The following is a 19,050-nucleotide window of genomic DNA, read 5'->3' as shown; positions in this document are numbered from 1 at the left end:
ATTGGCAGGATGGAAAGCTGTTCAGGCTGATGTTTTGTGTGATTTACATGTAGATATGATTGCAGGATTAGGTAGATATTGCAGTAATGGGTACTATATAAATAGATAATATAGATAATATGCACAAACTTTTATACATATAAATAATTAATTCTGAGTTAAAGTCAACAATTTAAATATGAAGAGTGCCAGGAAATTCTGAATTACCAACTTTAATTCTGTTTATTGTCCCTATGCCCCACTCCGTGTATGGAGATGGAGACACTTCTGCATTGCCACACTATATGTGACTCTGTCCCTTATGTATAGGCATTAGAATATATTATTTCTTTGTTATATAGTATAAGATCATCCCGCCCTCCCTGACTTGTTTAGAATGTTGGGATGGGGTTACACATGTGTATAGGTGGAGGGGGAGTCTCTCACTTGCATTGGAAGGATACAGAGGAAGGATGGATTAGGATAAGATGGGAGTGCCTAACAAACCTGTGAAAAATTGGAAGAAAGCTGTAGCCTTTACTCATTGGGTAAGTGTGGGAGTTTGGTGACAGTTGGGAATAGTCACTTGTTTTTATCAGGAGGGGGGATAGCTGGAGAAAGTCTCTATCTTGGGGTCTGTGTTGGGAGAACAAGGAGAAGAGTGTTAAGGATAGTGTAACAAAAGGGAGAGGTGTCCATCAGACTGAAGGCTTGTGTGTGGACATTTTAAGGGGGCTGACTCTAATCTCATTGAAGTCAATGGCAAATTGCCCCTAAATAACAATTTGCTGCAAACCCTGTGTTTAAACTCACAACTTCAAATAAGCATTAACAAAGCTTTTTGGTGTGGAAATTTTTTAAACACCCAAAACTTTGTTTTAATAGTATTAACAATGCTCAGGACCCCCAGTCATGACCCAGGATCCTATTGTGCTAGGTGCTGTACAAACACAGAACAAAAATATGTTACATGCCCTAAGAAGCTTACAAAAAGACAGATGGATACAAGATGTGGGGGGGGGGGGAGAGGGAAGGAGGGACGACAGGAGGAGTACACAGAAACAATGAGGCATTATTAGGCATGATAGGCAGTGGTAGAGATTAAAGTTTGTGTTCATATTTCTACTATTCTGATAATACAACTAGGTTTTGGCCAGCCACTGTGCAGGTGCATCGTATGGGAGGAGGGTAGGAAACCTCCTCTTCACTAGCACCTTTTGTACAGGTCCGATCTCAGTTGCATTCCTAGTGGTCAGCTGATTTTAATCTCCAGAGCTGTCAGCATAATACAATGCACAAGCACTATGTTAACACCCAACATAAGAAACATCCACTCCAAAGCATCCGTGTAAATAGGATATTTTATAACTTCAAATACTTCTTATGTGTTAAAAGAAGTGCTTATTCATTTGTAGTTATTTCAGATATCCAGCTCATGTAACTGTTACTTTTATAAGAACTTTCATTTGCATGAGGCTGTACATCTTATTAGACCTAATATAATTTGAATAACTAATTATTCACACAGAATAAAACTAAAAATCAGATGGAAGAAATGACTTTATCAAAGGAATCCTAACACTGACATGCAGTGACATTCATATATTGCTTTCCTGCAATTGTTCCCCTTGAAAATAGGATTAGTGCTAGTTGTACTCTTGTAGTGTTAAAATGTAAGTATAATATTTATGGGAGCAGTTAATTTGGAATTAAATTAGCTTTTTCACAGATCAGAAGAAATGTACACAGAAGAGGCTTATTGAATTAGATCAGCATGCTTCTCTATCTAGGAAAGAGCAAAGAACAATGTGACATTATTTCTCACAGAATTGCAGAGCTACCCCCAGTCAAGTCAGATCAAGAAGAAAAAAATTAATTATAAAATCATTTCTGTTATGCAGGATTTTTTTTAAAAAGTCTTCAGGCAAATAAATAATTATTTAAGCAATATGTTGCTTCACCACAAAATGACTATGGAGTCCAATACTGTACGATTCAAGTTGATGGCAGTTTTCCCACTGACTTCAATGAGAGGCACACCAAGTCATACATGGGTTTGTGCATGCTCTACGTATTATTACTATATTACTTTTTTAGATGCTTTAAAGTTGCAGTCCCTGCCCTGAACAGTTTATGTCATATATTCCTTTAAGTAGCTAAAGGATCAAACCTGCAAAGCATCTAGTTTCTTATTTTAAAACTAAGAAGGAGCTGATTATTATTACTATTTATTTGTATTGTGGTAGTGCTTAAGAGCCTGAGTCACAGACTAGGATACCATTGGTGATCTAAGGTAGAAGAGACTGATGCATGTTTGTATCATGAGAGGAAAGAACCAGAGAAGAAAGAAAGGATAAGAAGGGTAAGGGAGGTGATGGGCGTGGGGCAGCAATTAGAAATATAATGAATGGGGGGAAAAGGGAGAGTAGATAGTAATCTATATAAATGACAAGTAGGAAATTGATAAGGAGAGCTAAAAACATCAGGAAAAAAAAAACCATGGCTGGCAGGGCTAAATACAATACAATGTTTTTAAAAAGTATCTTAAGAACAAAAAATCCTAACAATGATATAGGTCCATTACTAGATGGAAATAGTAAAATTGTTAATAACACAAAAATTCAATAAATATTTTTATTCTGTACTTGGAAAGAAGCAGGGTGATGTACTCTTATCACATATGGATGAAGAAGTACTTTCCAGTCCATTATTAACTGGAAGAATGTTAAACAGTCAGGGTACCCACCATGAGCCCCCAAAAAGTTGGATGAGATTTTTGGTCAGCTGATGTTAATTTTTAATAAATCTTGAAAAACCAGGAAAATTCCAAAAGAATGGAAGTGTGCTAATGTGCCAGTATTTAAAAAAAATAAAGTCAAGTGGAATGACTCAGGTAATTATAGGAGATTAGCCTAACATCAGTCCCAGGCAAAATAACTGAAAAGCTGATACTGGATACAATTAATAAAGTAGTGAAGGATGGGAATATAATTAATGCCAGTCCAACATAGTTTTATGGAAAATAGGTCTTGTCAAACAAACCTGATTTCATTATTTGATGAGATTACTAGTTTGGTTGAAAAAGGAAACTGCGTAGATGTGATGTACTTAGTACCACATAACATTCTTATTAAAAAGTTCTCTCTTTACAATACCAATAAAGCTAATGTTAAATGGATTAAGAACTGGCCAACTGACAGATCTCAAAAAGTAGCTGTCAAAGGGGAACTAGCACCAAATGAGGGTGTTTCTACTGGGATTCTGCAAGTACTAGGGACTAGGAACTATGCTTTTCAATATTTTTATCAATAATCTGAAATTAAATATAAAATCACTGCAGATAACATTTGCAGATGTTGGCAGAGTGGTAAATAATGATGAGGACAGGGCAGGCATACAGAACTGTTTGGACTGCTTGCGAAAAGGGCCCATAAAAACAAAATATATTTTAATGAAGCCAAATGCAAGTTCATACATCTATGAACATAAAGTGCAGGCCATACCTACCGCATGTGGGGCTACATCCTGGAAAGCATTGACTCTGAAAAGAATTTAGAGAACATAGTGGACAAAACAACCCTCAACATTAGCTCTCAGTATGACGCTGTGGCAAAAAGAGCTAATGCAAACGTTGGATGTATAAACAGGAGAATACTGAGTATGAGTAGGGAGGCAATTTACTTCTGTATACAGTACTGGTGAGATTGGTTCTGCACACAGTTCTGGTGTCCACGTTTTAAAAAATGATGTTCAAAAATTGGAGACTGTGCAGCTAAGAGTCACAAAAATGATTCAAGGACTGGAGAAACTGCCTTAGAGGGAGAGATTTAAAGAGCTCTATCCATTTAGTTTAATAAAAAAAAAGAAGATTGAGAAGTGACTTGATTACAGTGTATAAGTACCTTCATGGGGAGAAAATACCAGGTAGTAAAGGGCTCTTCAATCTAGCACTGAAAAGCGTAACAAGAATCAGTAGATGGAAGCTGAAGCCAGACACTTTCAAATTAGAATTAAGGCACACATTTTTAATAGTGAGGATGATTAACCACTGGAACAATCTACTAAAGGTAGTGATGGATTCTCCATCACTTGATGTCTTCAAGCTGAGACTGGATGTCTTTCTGGAAGATATACAGTCGTCAACACTCAAGTTACTGGGCTCAATACAAGGGTAACTTGGTAAAAATTTATTGGCCTGCATAAAACAGGAGGTCACACTAGTTAATCTAATGGCCCCTTCTGTCCTTAAAAATCTATGACTATAAATGGATGAAAGGGCCTGGAGGAGAGGATTGACAGCAGAAGTGACATCATCAGCATTGAGGGACTGGAAGTCATGGAAGGGTTAGGTGAGAGGGAGGGAGGCAGATGGGTGATGACAAAAGAGAATAGGTGATGGTTATAAAGGGGTAACCCAGCAATAGAGAGAGAGAGAGAGAGAATATTGCTTGGTGAAGACCAAGTCAAGTGAACAGCCCTGTAGGTGATTTGGAGATTTGAACCAGGATTGCAGGTCAAATGAGGTAGGGAGCATGAGGAGATGTGCTGCTAAAGGATCAGGTGGGTCAAGCTGAAGTCATCATGAATAAGCATGGGAAATTATGAGAATGAATCAGGAGCCGAAATCGGAGAGGAAGGGTGATGGGGAGAAGCTGGATGGGTGGCAAATGACAGCAACATGGAAGTGGAGGGGAGCGTTTGATGTAGTGCTGTTCAAAAGGGGAGAAAGAGTGGGAAGGAGGAAGGGAATGGAAGTGGCAGGAAAAGGATCTGTAGAAATTATATTAAAATAAGCATGAGGAAACTTGAGGGTGATTTTAATTTAATTTTACAAAACATCAATAGGTTATTGTTTTACAAAGCCAAAAACAGGGGTACATTGACTCCAAGTCCGATATTGCGTAAGGCTACAAAGATTTGGTGAAATCTGGACACATTCATCCATTTTGGGCCCATATGTTTCAAAGAGAGAATAATGTTTTATGGTTTAGCACAACTAAAACAAATATCAGAACTGGTTCCGAGCTGGGAACCACCTTATCTAAACACTCAAAAAAAAGTGTGTGTGGGGTGTGTGTTAGATAAATGGTTTTGGTCCATCTCTGTATTAAAGTATACTAAAGGAAAATGGGATTAAAGAATAAGTGATATATATGGAACTAAGAATATCCAGTATGTATTTATAGAATATCAAGAGCATCACCTCAGATGTATTTTGAATTACCATTCATTCTGCAAAACCCTACTGTGATAACTTTAACCTTGATTTTAAAAGTCCAGTAATCCTAACATGCACGCATACTAGTATATACAAAGTATCAAGGGAAGACTGGGAAAAGTATTTACAAAACAATAAAATCATATTAAAACTGATGCAATAAAAATACATTGTAGCAGACTGTGGGAAAACAATATTCACAAACCAATAATATTTTATTAAAGCTAATGTGCAATAAAAACACAATGTAGCAATATCTGTAACAGTTATCAGTCTAGAGCATTGAAAATGTGTTTCTGACCTCTTCCAATATTGCTGGCTTTAAATCTATAATTCAGGTAATGTTTAGTAAGCACTCAGGAGGCAGGTTGGTAGAAGAAAAGACTTTGCTCACTTATTAACTGAACATTCAAGTCACACTAAGGGCCCAGTCCTGCAAACACTTATTCATGTGACTAACTTGACTCACATGAGTAGTCCCACTGAATCCAATTGGACCATTCATGTGAGTAAAATTACGCACATGTGTAAGTGTTTGCAGGATCAGGACATAAATTTGCTCAGGCTTCTGAGAACATAGGGCCTGATTTTCAAAAGTGTTGACCACCTGCAATTCCAGCTGAAATCTCTGGGAGCCGCGAGTGCTCAGCACCTCTGAAAATCAGGCCCCTAGAGCTAAATCCAAAACCCTCTGAAGTTAATGGGGGTCTTTCCATTGACCTCAATGGGCTTTTATCAGACTAATCACACTGGGCAAGTTCAGAGGCAGAACAAAAGTATTAGCATTGTCACTCCCATACAAACAACTTGATACAGTAAGGTATGGTGCATAAGGGATGGTAGGTAATGCTGTTGAGGCTTGTTTGTTAGCGTTGCAATTGTTTAATCTGTGAGGCTATTCTGCATTTGAAGAAGTTGTAAATCTATGCACATGAAACTATGAGGATACTAAACAGTAGCAGAATTCTGTTCAGTGTTCAAATCTGCACAGAGCAGAGATAAGGAGGATAAAAGGCTGAGAGCAAGGGAAATTTCCTGGGTGAGTGCTGTCACAATGAAAGATAGGAGGAGCTGCTGGAGAGAACTAGTGAGTGAGTGACTGCTTTAGAAAGTTTAGATAGGATTAATTCACTAGGCATCTGATTCTTCTACTGTAACTAACTTCTCCGTGCCCTGCAGCAATAGAATCAAGCCCCCGAGGAATCTCTCAAGTGGATAAAACAGACTACCAGAGTGGAAAGCCTATGTGAAAGAGACAGTGCACCCAGTTCTGTTCTAAGTTACATCAGTGTAACCCATTGGCTGACACCAATGTAAGTGAGAGCAGAATGTGGCCCTGTGTTATTACCTTAAGGGAGATCAGAGATATGATCTTGCACCTGAGAGATTCTGAATCCTATGGTAAGAGACTATGTACTGTTTTCCATAGCCCAAATGTAGGGCTTTGTGGAATTTGTCCTGAATCCTGGGATACAGTTAAATTAGGCTCCCCTGTTGTTAGTACAGATGCTCCGCGACTTACGCAATCATTCCGTTCCGGAAAGCCTTGCGTAACCCAAATTTTACATAAGTTGGAAACGTATATTGTGCAAGCATAAAAAAACAAACAATTACAACAAAAATATTGCATTTACTTTAATCCTATTGTTATCCTGGCACACTGAAGGCTGCATTTTGGTGGTGGATGACAATGGGCTTAATTTGTAGATGAGGAAGGAGAGGAGGAGATAGGCATTATGTCATCGGGGTCGTCAGAGGGGGCTTTGGAGGTGGAAGGCTGTGGAGATGTGGACGTTGCAGGCCTTTCAACCTTCCTTACAAACTTATCGAGAGATGATTGGATAGTGGCCTTTTTCTTCTCTTCATATATCTGTCTATAACAGGCCAGCATTTCATCAATGCCTCTGTTTGCTTTCAAGAATCATGAGGAATTGGGGTCCATCTTCTCAAACCTTGCCATTGCAGAGTCAATCTCATGAAATGCCAGTGCCATCTCCGTGGTGTTGAAGTGTCATGGCTCTTCTACTTCTTCAACTTCATCCTCAGCTTCAGTCTGCTTTTTTTTTTTTTTTTACTTTTGCTGCTTCTAATTCCATGAGATCCTCATTTGATAATTCAGCTCCATGGGATTCGATAAGCTCATCCACATCACCAACATCAACCTCCAGCTCAAGCTGCTCGGCAAGCTTCACAATTTCATCTGCCACCTCCTCATCTGTTTCATCTCTTTTGAAACCTTTAAAGCTGTGTATGAACTGTGGGCACGCTTTCTTCCATACAGCATTCGAACAAACTTGGGTAACCTCTGCCCAGGCCTTAGCAATGTTTATGATGGCTTGGTTATACGATTTCCAAAAATCGCGTAAAGTCTTACCAGTCTCTCTGTCAGTTGCTTCTACTGCCTGTGCAAATGTTCTTTGTAGATAATAGGCTTTAAAATTAGCAATGACCCCCTGATCCATGGGCTGTAGGATCGAAGTCGTGTTAGAAGGCAGAAACAAGACTTTTACATTACGGTGAAAGTCGTCTAAATGTGCGGGATATCCAGGGGCATTATGGATGATAAGCATAATCTTGAATGGGATGTCGTTTTCTCTGCAGAATTTTTCCACTTCAGGGATAAACAAATTTATAAACCAGTCTTCGAAAAGTGCCATTGTGATCCAAGCCTTTCAGTTTGAACGGAAATGAACTGGAAGGGTAGCCTTACTAATGCCTTTAAAAGCATGGGGATTTTCTGAATGATAAACAAGCAACGGTTTCAATTTGCAATCTTCAGCTGCATTACCCCCAAGCAAAAGTGTTAGCCTATCTTTCGCAGTTTTAAACCCTGGCATCGTCTTTTTCTGTTTTGAAATGTATGTTCTGTCTGGCATTTCCCCCCAAAACAACCCAGTTTCGTCGACGTTAAAGATTTGCTGTGCTGTATAACCACATTCTTCTATAAGTTCTCGTAACACTTCGGGATACTTTTCAGCTGGTTTTGTATCAGCACTAGCAGCCTCACCACTCACTTTTACATTGTGAAAATTTGCACGTTATTTAAATCTATTGAACCACCCATGACTAGCCACAAACTTTGTGTTAGGATCACTGTATTTTCCCTTTATGTCTTCGAAAATACTTTTAGCCTTTGCTTGAATAATCATTAGGCTAAGCGGCACACATTTTTTAATCTAATCTTCCATCCACATTGTTAATAACTTTTCCATTTCATAGATAGCACCAGAACGCTGCTTCGTTATGACTGTTGATTTTAAAGGAGCAGAGCCTTTCACATGCTCTTTTATGCGTGCACTATCATTCAAAATACTTTTCACTGATGAGGTAGCCAAATCAAGGTCACAAGCAATTGATGACAGGTTTTGTCCGCCTTCATACTTTTTCACTATTTTCATTTTCTGCTCTAAATCAATCTTCTTTCGCTTTTGAACTGGTCCTGCACTTTTGCTATCACTTGGTCCCTTTCCAGGCATGATTTGAATGAAATAATAGGGTGAAATAACAGAAATACAGTATCACTGAAATAACACGAGACTAAGAGGCTGTGAGAGCAAAAAGCCTTCCCTTGTAGGAGATGCTACTGCTGTATTCCTCCACACACTGCACTACAGTACTTTGCATTTCCGTACGCTATGCAATATTTTCCGCAACTCAAAAATTTTATTTATGCCTTATGGAACTTTTTGCGTAAGGTCGAATTTGCGTAAGTTGGGTCTTGCGTAACCCGGGGAGCATCTGTACTGAAGAGAATTTTTGCATCACAGGATCTGCAACCACGTTTATCACACTTGGAACAGAACTCAACAGCTCTTTCTGATCTTCATCAAACTGCTGTTATTGCTGTACCTTGCTATTTAGTGCTCAGAAATGACTGTGCTGGTGCAGGTATAAAGAGAACAGAGTATCAGGGTGGAATTCACCCTCCTGTGCAGAGGGTCAGCACAAAGATATATATGACCCTCAAAATGTGGTTTAAAATTGAGTTTAATAGTGAGTATGCTTTGTACTGGCCTTCTGTACAGGGCATAAAAATATACTCTCAAGTGGTCTGGATTTCATCCAAACTGTATATCTTACTGCCCTGGCAATCAAGACCTTAAAATTCACACATTTATTATACCTTTAAAATCCTGCAGGACTAAATGCAGGATTTTATAAAGGTGTAATAAATATGCAGAATGACTTCATTCATAACACAGACATTTATGGTTGTTCTGGTCTACAGACTACTGGGGCCATTGTCTGCAGATGGCGTTTTACACTTTTCAGTCATGTCACCAGAATGCCACAAGATGTTCCAGAAAATGCCATTCTCCGGATGGCTTGTAACATCTGTGATAAAATTGCAACAATGGAGGGGTGGAGATGGCCCTGAGGCAAGACCCCTCAATTATATGAGTGCATCAAGTCTGTTCTGACATTGGACTCGTGGCCTGTCAAGCCCTTGCAGCTGCACAGGAACAGACCAAATGCGAACAATCATTTGGCTAAGCGTTGAAGAAGAAGAAGATTTAGTTTTGAACCCAAAGTTGGCTCTCGTGCACATTAAATACTCCTTCAACATGCAGGCTTTATGGTTTAAACATCTGAGAAAGCCAATTAAACTTGTCTCTAATCCCACATTTTCTTGTGCGCTAAAGCTTCTGTATAGTTACGATGACTACAGGGGATATGCTTGCTGAAAAAGTAACATAAAAACAAGGAACTATATTTTATTGCAATTATATAATGTACATACTGTATAGCACTTGCAAAGACTATGCCCTTATGCAAAGCAATCAAAACTCATTTCAAGAGCAAAGGCTGTATTTTGCCTTTTACTTATGCTCCAAGGCTCATGGTTTTTCCAAGTACTGTATCACCTCATTGAAATTAGCACTAAGCAACATGTCTCTCATCCAGATTATGTAAAGTTGACACTCTCATTCCGAGCATCCGAAGAATAAAGAAATTAGTTGTGCATGTGTATGTGAGAGAGGAAAATGATGGGGAAGTATAAATCCAAATTGGCGCATGAGACAAAGAAACATATTGGTCTAAATTCTGATTTGTTAAACAAATGTAAATCCCAAGTAACTATTAATTTGAGTGGTGTTATTCTAGATTTACATTGGTGTAACTGGGCCCAAATTTGGTACAGTTTTTAAAAAAATATTGGAGAAAAAATAGGTGGATAAGTTAAAGCTTGACAGAGGCTCTTATGAAACACAGACCGTTAACTGGGTCAAATTAGTGATAGGCAAATATCTAAACGTTCAGCCTTTCAGTGTTGCACAGATAAGCACCGAAAGAATGCATATCTAGACTTTATCTGAATTCCTTGACTCTGCTAAATTGCCTGGAAAGCTCACTAGCACAGGCTCTCTGATATTTAGGCTATGAGAGCCTTAAGGATAGAAGTGAGCAAAAATGGAAAATTTATATTATTTATTTAAACACATTATCTGCAAACCTCAGAAAGGGCTTGGTTCCAATTTTGGGCAAAGTTTGGGTTACTTATTTTGTCTGCACCAGTTTGCCAATCTCTAGTCATATTTTCATATGAATGAACTGTCTTTGGACATATTTTCCAAAGTACGGGACAGCTTTTTATTTCAGGCTGGATTATGAACTCTTTATTAGGGCTGTCAATTAATCACAGTTAACTCACGCAGTTAACTCAAAAAAATTAATCGCACTGCTAAAAAATAGAATCCCAATTGAAATTTATTAAATATTTTCAGATGTTTTTCTAATATATTTCTCATACAAATACTGTAGGGCAGTCTCGTTATCATGAAAGTGCAACTGACAAATGTAGATTTTTTTTGTTACATAACTGCTCTCAAAAACAAAACAATGTAAAACTTTAGAGACTACAAGTCCACTCAGTCCTACTTCTTGTTCAACCAATTGCTAAGACAAACTAGTTTGTTTACATTTACATTTACTTGTATTCTGTGTTGTAATAGAAATAAATATATTTGAAAATGCAGAAGACATCCAAAAATATTTAAATAAATGGTATTCCATTATTGTTTAACAACGCACTTAATAATTTTTTTAATCGTGCACTAGCCCTACTCTTTATACATTGGGACTACGCATTGTGAACAAGTAATTACCATTGACCTTAATGGGGCAAATTGTGTGAATAGGGCCCCAATTCGGAGATCATCCTAATTCAAAAAAGTACTTAAGCATGTTCAATGCGACTTAAGCTTGTGTTTAAAGTTAAGCATGTGCTCAAGTGCTTTTTTGAACTGGGCCTTGGGGCCTGATCCAAAGCCCATTAAAGGCACTGGAAAGACTCCCGTTGACTTCAGTGGGCTTTGGATCAGGCACTGAGTGCTCACCAGTAAGTGTAAGGATTTCACAATCTGTCCTTTAATTTTTCACAACTACAGTAAAGAAACAAAGTGTAGAGATCACACTGTGTTCTCCTTTAACTCAAATTGTGATTTGATTTTGGTTTTTTTTACTAGGGATCAGAGAATAAATTAGTATTAAGGGACCAATCCTGCATTCGTTGCACATCCAAGTCTTTCCATTGAAATCAATGCATGTCTGCCCCAATGTGGTTTGTACGATGGGTTCACATCTGTGATTGCATTCCTCTAATGCTGAGATAACATCCAGATTAGCATGCTAAAATTTATTTTCTAAAGATTGCAAGGGGTGGGGAGGGGGTTGGGGTGGGGAAGAAAGAGCTTTCTTCGAGTACAAAGAGAAATGATTGCTCTTATCTCAGAATAAAGTATGAACTGAATACATTTAAAAACAGCACAGTGCTTTAGGCCACTATTTTTCTTAATTAATTCTCGACTTATAGAAAAACCACAATGGATGAATTGAATGCAATAATTAGGAAAGTTGCTGCTGTCTGCCACAACATAGGATATTAATGTCTTTTCTCATCAATCACTCAATGAGATTCATCCCCTGTGCAGAGAGCTATCACAGGGTCTATGCACAACATAAGTCCCAGATAAACTCTGTTTTGAAGTGTTAAGTCACACTGATGTAGTCATGGGCCTTCTGCTAGCTCTCTGAACAGGGGATGAATTTTACTGTCGAATCTCCCTGTTCTGTGTTGTTATGCGTCTGTGCATGTACAACCCAAAATTGCTGTGGCTATTTTTGTATCTATATCCTGTTGCTAATTCATATCTAATTTGTTGTCCAGTATCACCTCAGGGTTTCTTTCATCATTACTGTCTCTCAATTTTCTTTCTCACTGAGTGTGTATGTACAGAATTATTTTCCCCAAGAGGTGTGGTTAATTCTCATTTTGCATTTCTCATCCATGTTTCTAACCTCTTTAGATATTATCTCCTATTATTTCTCTGTTATCCTGGTGTTTACAGCACTTTCCAATTCAATATCATCTCAAAATTTTATTAACAAGATTTCCCCATCTCCCCAATGAAGCATTTTTTTTAAACAAATGAAGATCCTTTCCCCTCAATCCTTGCCCACAAAATGATAGATATCCCAGTAACAATAAGTTAAAGAAGTCATTCTGTCTAATTGGAAAAACACCTCATTTATCTCTTTTACAGATTGGTTCACAAATTTGAAGAGGTTACTACAGAAAAAATGGCAGTGTACTGCAATTCTCTAAAGCCTTGAAAACATTTACTGAACCAAACCACAGCTTGGTGTCAATGGGCCCAATTCCACTAAAGTCTTGAATGCCCACTGACACCAGCCAGATGATTTTATGGAAACCACAGGTATAAAACAGAAGTTTCCTTTGGTCCTCTCTTGAAAAAAATACAAGGAGGACCCCACTTGGTTCTGGCATGGGGGAGGACTTGCTGCCCTTTGGAAAAGGGTCTGAAGCCTTTCAGCAATGAAGCGAAGTTGATCATCTGCTGTGCTTTTTCTGATTGCTACCAGTCTCCTTGAAACTAATATTTTATAATTGGACTAATTTTTATCTACCATGCTGATTCAGATACCAAACTGATCATGTCAGAATTATGTGCTTTGTACCTTATTGACCCATCATGCTATACTGCCATTTATTCGGTTGTTCCTGACACAGCATGACCCATCTGCAACACTTTTTCTTTGTGATACATATGGAAGCACTATCATCTATGCTTTTTATTGAACATATTCATCTAAAAATAATTTCAAATATTGCATTTAGAGGGCAGATGAAATTTTTAATAAAAGGGGGAAAAATAAAAGATTTATACAGAGCAGAGCATTTTCCAATGCTTCCTTTGCTCAGATATGCTGGAACTAAGGATTCAGGGGGTCCTGCAGCACCCACTGGCTTGAAGTGGTTTCCATTACATACAGGATTTACAGTTTGGTTCAATGGCTCTCAGCACCCCCCACTATAAAAATTGTTCCAGCATCCCTGCTTGCTCATTAGCAGTTGAATGTACTAGTTATTTAAAGGTTTACTGAGGTGCCATGAAAAAATAGAGTTCATCTGCACTCCAGAGACTGAAATAATTTATTTCTAAATTCATACACAATGCAATGAAGTTTCTGCAAAATACATATTAAAAGTACATAAAGGGTAAACTGTGCATTTAAAAAGATATAGGTGGTGAAATGGGGAGATGTGAAGATGTTCCAGTAGGAGCTGCTGAAGGCATTGTACATAACACAGGTACAATTCTGCCTGGAACTCCTTCCTATCTATGTAGAGTTTGATTTAAATCTAGTGGGCAGTGGAGATGACAAAGGGATGGGGCTGTAGGCCTGTTCCCTTTCTAGTTCTTCTGGAAAACTGAATGCTGCAGTAGCAGCAACATTCGACTTTCATGTTTCTAGCTCTCCATGAGTGCAAGGACTGCAATTATGCCTGGTCACTGTACAGAAAAAGTATGATGGGGGAAGGCTGATTGTGTTATCTTGACTCCCTTGCACAGCCACCGGAAAAGGCACAAATGAATTCAAAGATCTCTACTTTTAGCATCAGATAGCCAGGCACTCTATTGCTAAGAAGAGACCCATGCAGAAGGGTTTTCTTGAATCTGTAGCACTAATCACAAGGAAGAGGGAGAAACATTATTCTCCTTAACCTCTGAGGATAGGACAAGAAGCAATGGGCTTAAATTGCAGCAAGGGCAGTGTAGCTTGGACATTAGGAAAAACATCTTAACTGTCAGGGTGGTTAAGCACTGGAATACATTTCCTAGGGAGGTTGTGGAATCTCCATCATTGGAGATTTTTAAGAGCAGGTTGGACAAACACCAGTCAGGAATGATCTAGATAATACTTTCCCCTGCACTCAGGGCAGGGCTCTGGACTATATGACTTCTCGAGGTCCCTTCCAGTCCTATGATTCTAGTTTTATTTGCTCACTAGCACTATATGTGTGACCCATAGGCCATGTACTGTGGATTTACTATTGGCTGCTGAATTTTTGAGGCCCTGAATATATGCCATCTTATGTCAATTCATGTGAATTTATAATAAATACATGCTATTTACAACTAAGTCCTCTGGACAAGTACTTCATATCCATGGTACTATTCAGGTAAAATAGACAGAGACTCTGAAATGATTATATTTGAGAAAATATTTCCCCCATGTTATTTACAAGTGGGGAAGATGAACCCGAGCTGAATGTCCAGAAAGAGTTTTGTTTTTCCCAGATCTTAGAAGCCAATACAGAAGCATCACTACAATGGCCAAATGACCCTGATCAAAGCCAACAGTAGGACCAACTACTGAAACCACAGCCTCATAAGAAGCTCCTACATTAGACTGGAACTTAACCAGCATGCTGTTGGCATTGCTGTGAAGCTAAATGCATAGTCACTTCCTTAGCCGAGGATGAGGAGGCTCAAGGTAAGGATAACTAGCAGGCATACCAATGCAGCAGTGAATTCTCGTGGAAGGGGTTTGAGAATGGCTGGCACTTCTCTTTCATTACAGCATTGCTATAATTTATAAATGCAAAGAGGGAACAGCTCTAATTTCTGTGGATGGCTCTGAATTTTTCAGTATTTACTGCAACTGAAACATTTCAGTAAACTACAGGTCCTGAGTATGCCAAAGCAAGAATTGATATGTCAAACACAGATAGTAAATATTGCAATGAGAGCAGTAGAATTCACATAGGCAAGCATTAACAATACAAGGCACTGGGAGTCAGGCTGGTTACATACAGGAAGACTTTCCACAGACTACTCTCACTCACAGCAGAGTCTCTTGTAAGTAGTAATGATAGTTGTGAAAACCTGAAGTCTGCCTGTAAATTTCTGATACAATTAATGGGTCAGTTTTTACTACATTTGGTGATACAACGTAATGTGTTACTGTGTGTTGAGCTGGAAGTACGATTATAAAAGAAAGAGTATTATGCGGTTTGAAACATCTATGTTGTAATAGATTTATTGGTTTACGACAGCTTTACATTACCTATTATTCACTTCTCTTGTTCTATACATATTTTATTTTCTTGGAGTAACAAGGACTCTTAATCTTTCTATTGATAGAGTTAAGTGAGAAATCTCTTATCTAATGAAAGTAAATAGGAACCCAATTACCCATTTACTTGCTTCTAACAGAGCTGTCTGAAACGGTCACATAACCCATAGCACTTTTGTAGCTCAAAGCACAGTGAAAAGAATAAGTCCTCAAAACATCTCTGTAAGAAAGGAGAATATCATTATCTCCATTATATAACTGGAAACACTGAGGCTGACAGGTTAAAGCCCGCATTTTCAAAACAGGGTTGCCTAAAATTTGGTACTTAAATTCATATTTAGGTACCTACCTGAACTGCTTTTCAGAGCTTGTGAATGGTGAGCACTCAGCATCTCTGAAAATCTGGGCTTTTATTTAGGTCTGAGTGTTTGAGATTTGTAATTTGTATGATGTAGGTTAGTTTTGATTGAAAATACTGGTCATGTGGTATATTCCCATTCCCTCAGTGGATTAGAATCACATTTTTCATATAAGTACAGTACTCACATTTATTAATTCAAAATCTGTTTTCAGCTACTAGCCCTATAATTTATAACATTTGCCATTTCTGTCTGTTCAGTAAACTTATTCACTAAAATACTCATGGGGAGCAAACACAAAGGAGGTGTAAACATGTAAAGAAAGATAATTTGCAAACTTCAAAAACGTGGAAATATTTTTGCTCTATTAGTCCAGACTTACCCCTCATGCTGGATATCACATAAGTTATTAGAATTATTACCACCTTAGAATTACAATGTGATATTTATCATATGGACATTTATTTAAGTGATTGTATGAGCTGTGTGTATATTTTCCTATTTTCCCCTACCTGCTTATTTCCAAGGGCCAAACACTCAGTTGGTGTAAATCATTGTACCTCCAATAGCTTTAGTAGAGCTATGCTGATTTATTCATTGGTATTTTTGCATAGTAGCAACCTTATCTTGAACTGTATGGAACTTTTTTTCCTCTGTTAATTGTACTAGATTTGGATTTAGCTACATGTTTATATTTCAGCAATGGCTTGGTTTAATTTAAATTTCAAGACAAATTTGAAGTGATTCTATTTTACTGAACTAATTTTACAGGTTATTTATAGAAAAAGCTTTAATATTTTTTTGGGGGGTCCAATGGTAACTTGCTTTTGATGTACTAAATAAGTGTTTTGTTCACATTTTACTCTGAATTGTGCTAAGTTAATGATACTGTGAAAGTAGTACTGTATGAAGAAAATACATCTCTGGTGAAAGGATTAATTATTTAACTTCAGGTTGTAAACAAAATATAAAAATCTTGCATCCAGATATTATGGATGTCCTGACAATAATTAGAGGGTCTGGTCCAAATCACTGACTTCTGTAGACATTGAATTGTGCCTGAAACGAGATGGTCACAAAAGCCACTGTAATAAAATCACATGAAATAACAGACTGCCCCAGACCACCAATATTTTATTGCAATCGACATTCCAATTCTCACCTCAAATTCCCACATTTAAATTCCTAAGGGCAGGTTTTCAAAAGTGCTCAGCATCCACCAATTGGGGACATATTTTAAAGAGCATTTAGCTCCCATTTAGGTATTTAAATGAAGTGGCCAGATTTTTTTTAAAGTTTTGACACCCAGCAACTCCTGTTGATGAGCATTTCTGAAAATCTGGCCACTAAACTTAGGTACCTAAATGGGAGCTGCTGTGCTCTTTGGAAAAGCTGGTCTCCAAGCTTCCTATAAGGCCATCACCACTCAGTCACAGTTCCTTACCCATCCCAGTCACATTATGCTGAAACCAGTGATGCCATTCACAATGCATTGCTGGGGGGGTGGGGAACCTTTACTTTTTATTTATTTTAATCTTCTGAATCACACGGCATTAGGTAGGACAGAGTTGCTTGCAGGATGTTTACTGCTTGCCATGCGTTACTGTGCTCAGTGGCAGGCAATTTGTTTCAGTAAAGAAGAAGTCAAGCATCTTTATTTAGCAGTAGGGAAAATGACTCTAGGTACCATTAATATCCATAAAGCTAACACAGACACAGAATCCAATCACCATTGCTAAACTTAAGGCACTGTGCCAAATTTTGTCCAAGCGTGCAGCTATTTTTCAAAAGGAATCTATTTACCTCCCCTGCCTTCTCCACTCCTGGCCCTTGCCAGTAGAGATGAAAGCTGAATCTGGCCAAGACTCTCTACTACAGCATCATGGTTCACCATCTAGCCTAGCAGTCACTCCATGAGCCTACAATCTCAGGTCATGCAAAACTAATACAGGATCATAACACTGATTTTCAGACACGTTGACAGTAATTAGCACTAATTTTCAATTACTTGAATAAAAATCACAGTTGCCTAGGCCTCTCTCAGGATTTGGCCCTAAGATTCTTGGTTAGTAACTGTTTCCATTCTCTTAAAAGCTCTGCTATTGCAGGAATCTCTCTTGTGCCTGAAAAGGAAGGTAGATGAATAGGAGGACGGATATTATTTTAAAGCTAAATGCCACAAATAGACATTTTGGCTGGAATTGTCAAAGGAGCCTAACTAGTTTCAATGAGGAGATACAGACAGGAGTTGTACAGTGTGTTAATATAATGTGATCTCATACTTTCAACAGAAAGAGGTGGGAAGAGGCGGGCATGGAGGAAAGATGAATAAGGGAGAAAACCTGCTCTCCATCTACCTGTGGGAAAGCGGGGAGGAAACCAGAGTAGGCCACAGGGAGATATGTATACTTTGGTATGATGATTTGTGTAAGGTGCTTGGATACTACTGCATTGATATAAAAACATAAACAGCATGAGCAGATGCCCATGACTATGCATATAGTCTTGGGTAAATACCAACTTTCCACTCATCTTCTGCTGCACTGGAGACATATAGCAATGGCACAGCTATTGGACAAGCCAGAGCTATGAGTATAGCTCAGTGAGAGTTCTTGGAAACATATCCATTCTTTCCTGTAGAAGAGTTATCTTAACTCCATTTCTTGTGAGATCCCAGTACAGGAAAAGCACATTGCACCATGATGATCAGTGCATAATTTGTTCTGGTCACCATTGTATCTATATCCATGACATAGTCATAAAAAATGGAAGATTATCCCAGGGACACAGTCTTCAGGAGGGTGTGTGAGAGATTTTTTTTTTTAAAGAGATGCTGTATTGGAGCCCATCTTCTAAGCTGCTGGTGTTTTAACTCTACTTAGTGATATACAATGGTTTCTCCATCTTCTGCCTCATACCAACTCAAGATAGCCAGGCACATCAGCAGTCAAACCCAAGAAATAAAAACATGCATAAAATGGGTAACAACATCCTTTATGGATCTGGAGCATGAGAAACGGGAGTCCTGCAAAGATGACAGCTTTGGAACACTGTGCCAGCTCCCATCAGTTCTAGATTACTAGAATAAAAGACATGGCCAAGAGAACATCA

Source organism: Terrapene carolina, unplaced genomic scaffold, assembly GCF_002925995.2.
Source record: "Terrapene carolina triunguis isolate 2854851 unplaced genomic scaffold, T_m_triunguis-2.0 Scaffold66, whole genome shotgun sequence".
In the NCBI taxonomy this organism is placed as follows: domain Eukaryota; kingdom Metazoa; phylum Chordata; order Testudines; family Emydidae; genus Terrapene; species Terrapene triunguis.
The sequence above is the reverse complement of the archived record's forward strand: the minus strand, read 5'-3'. Positions refer to the sequence as shown.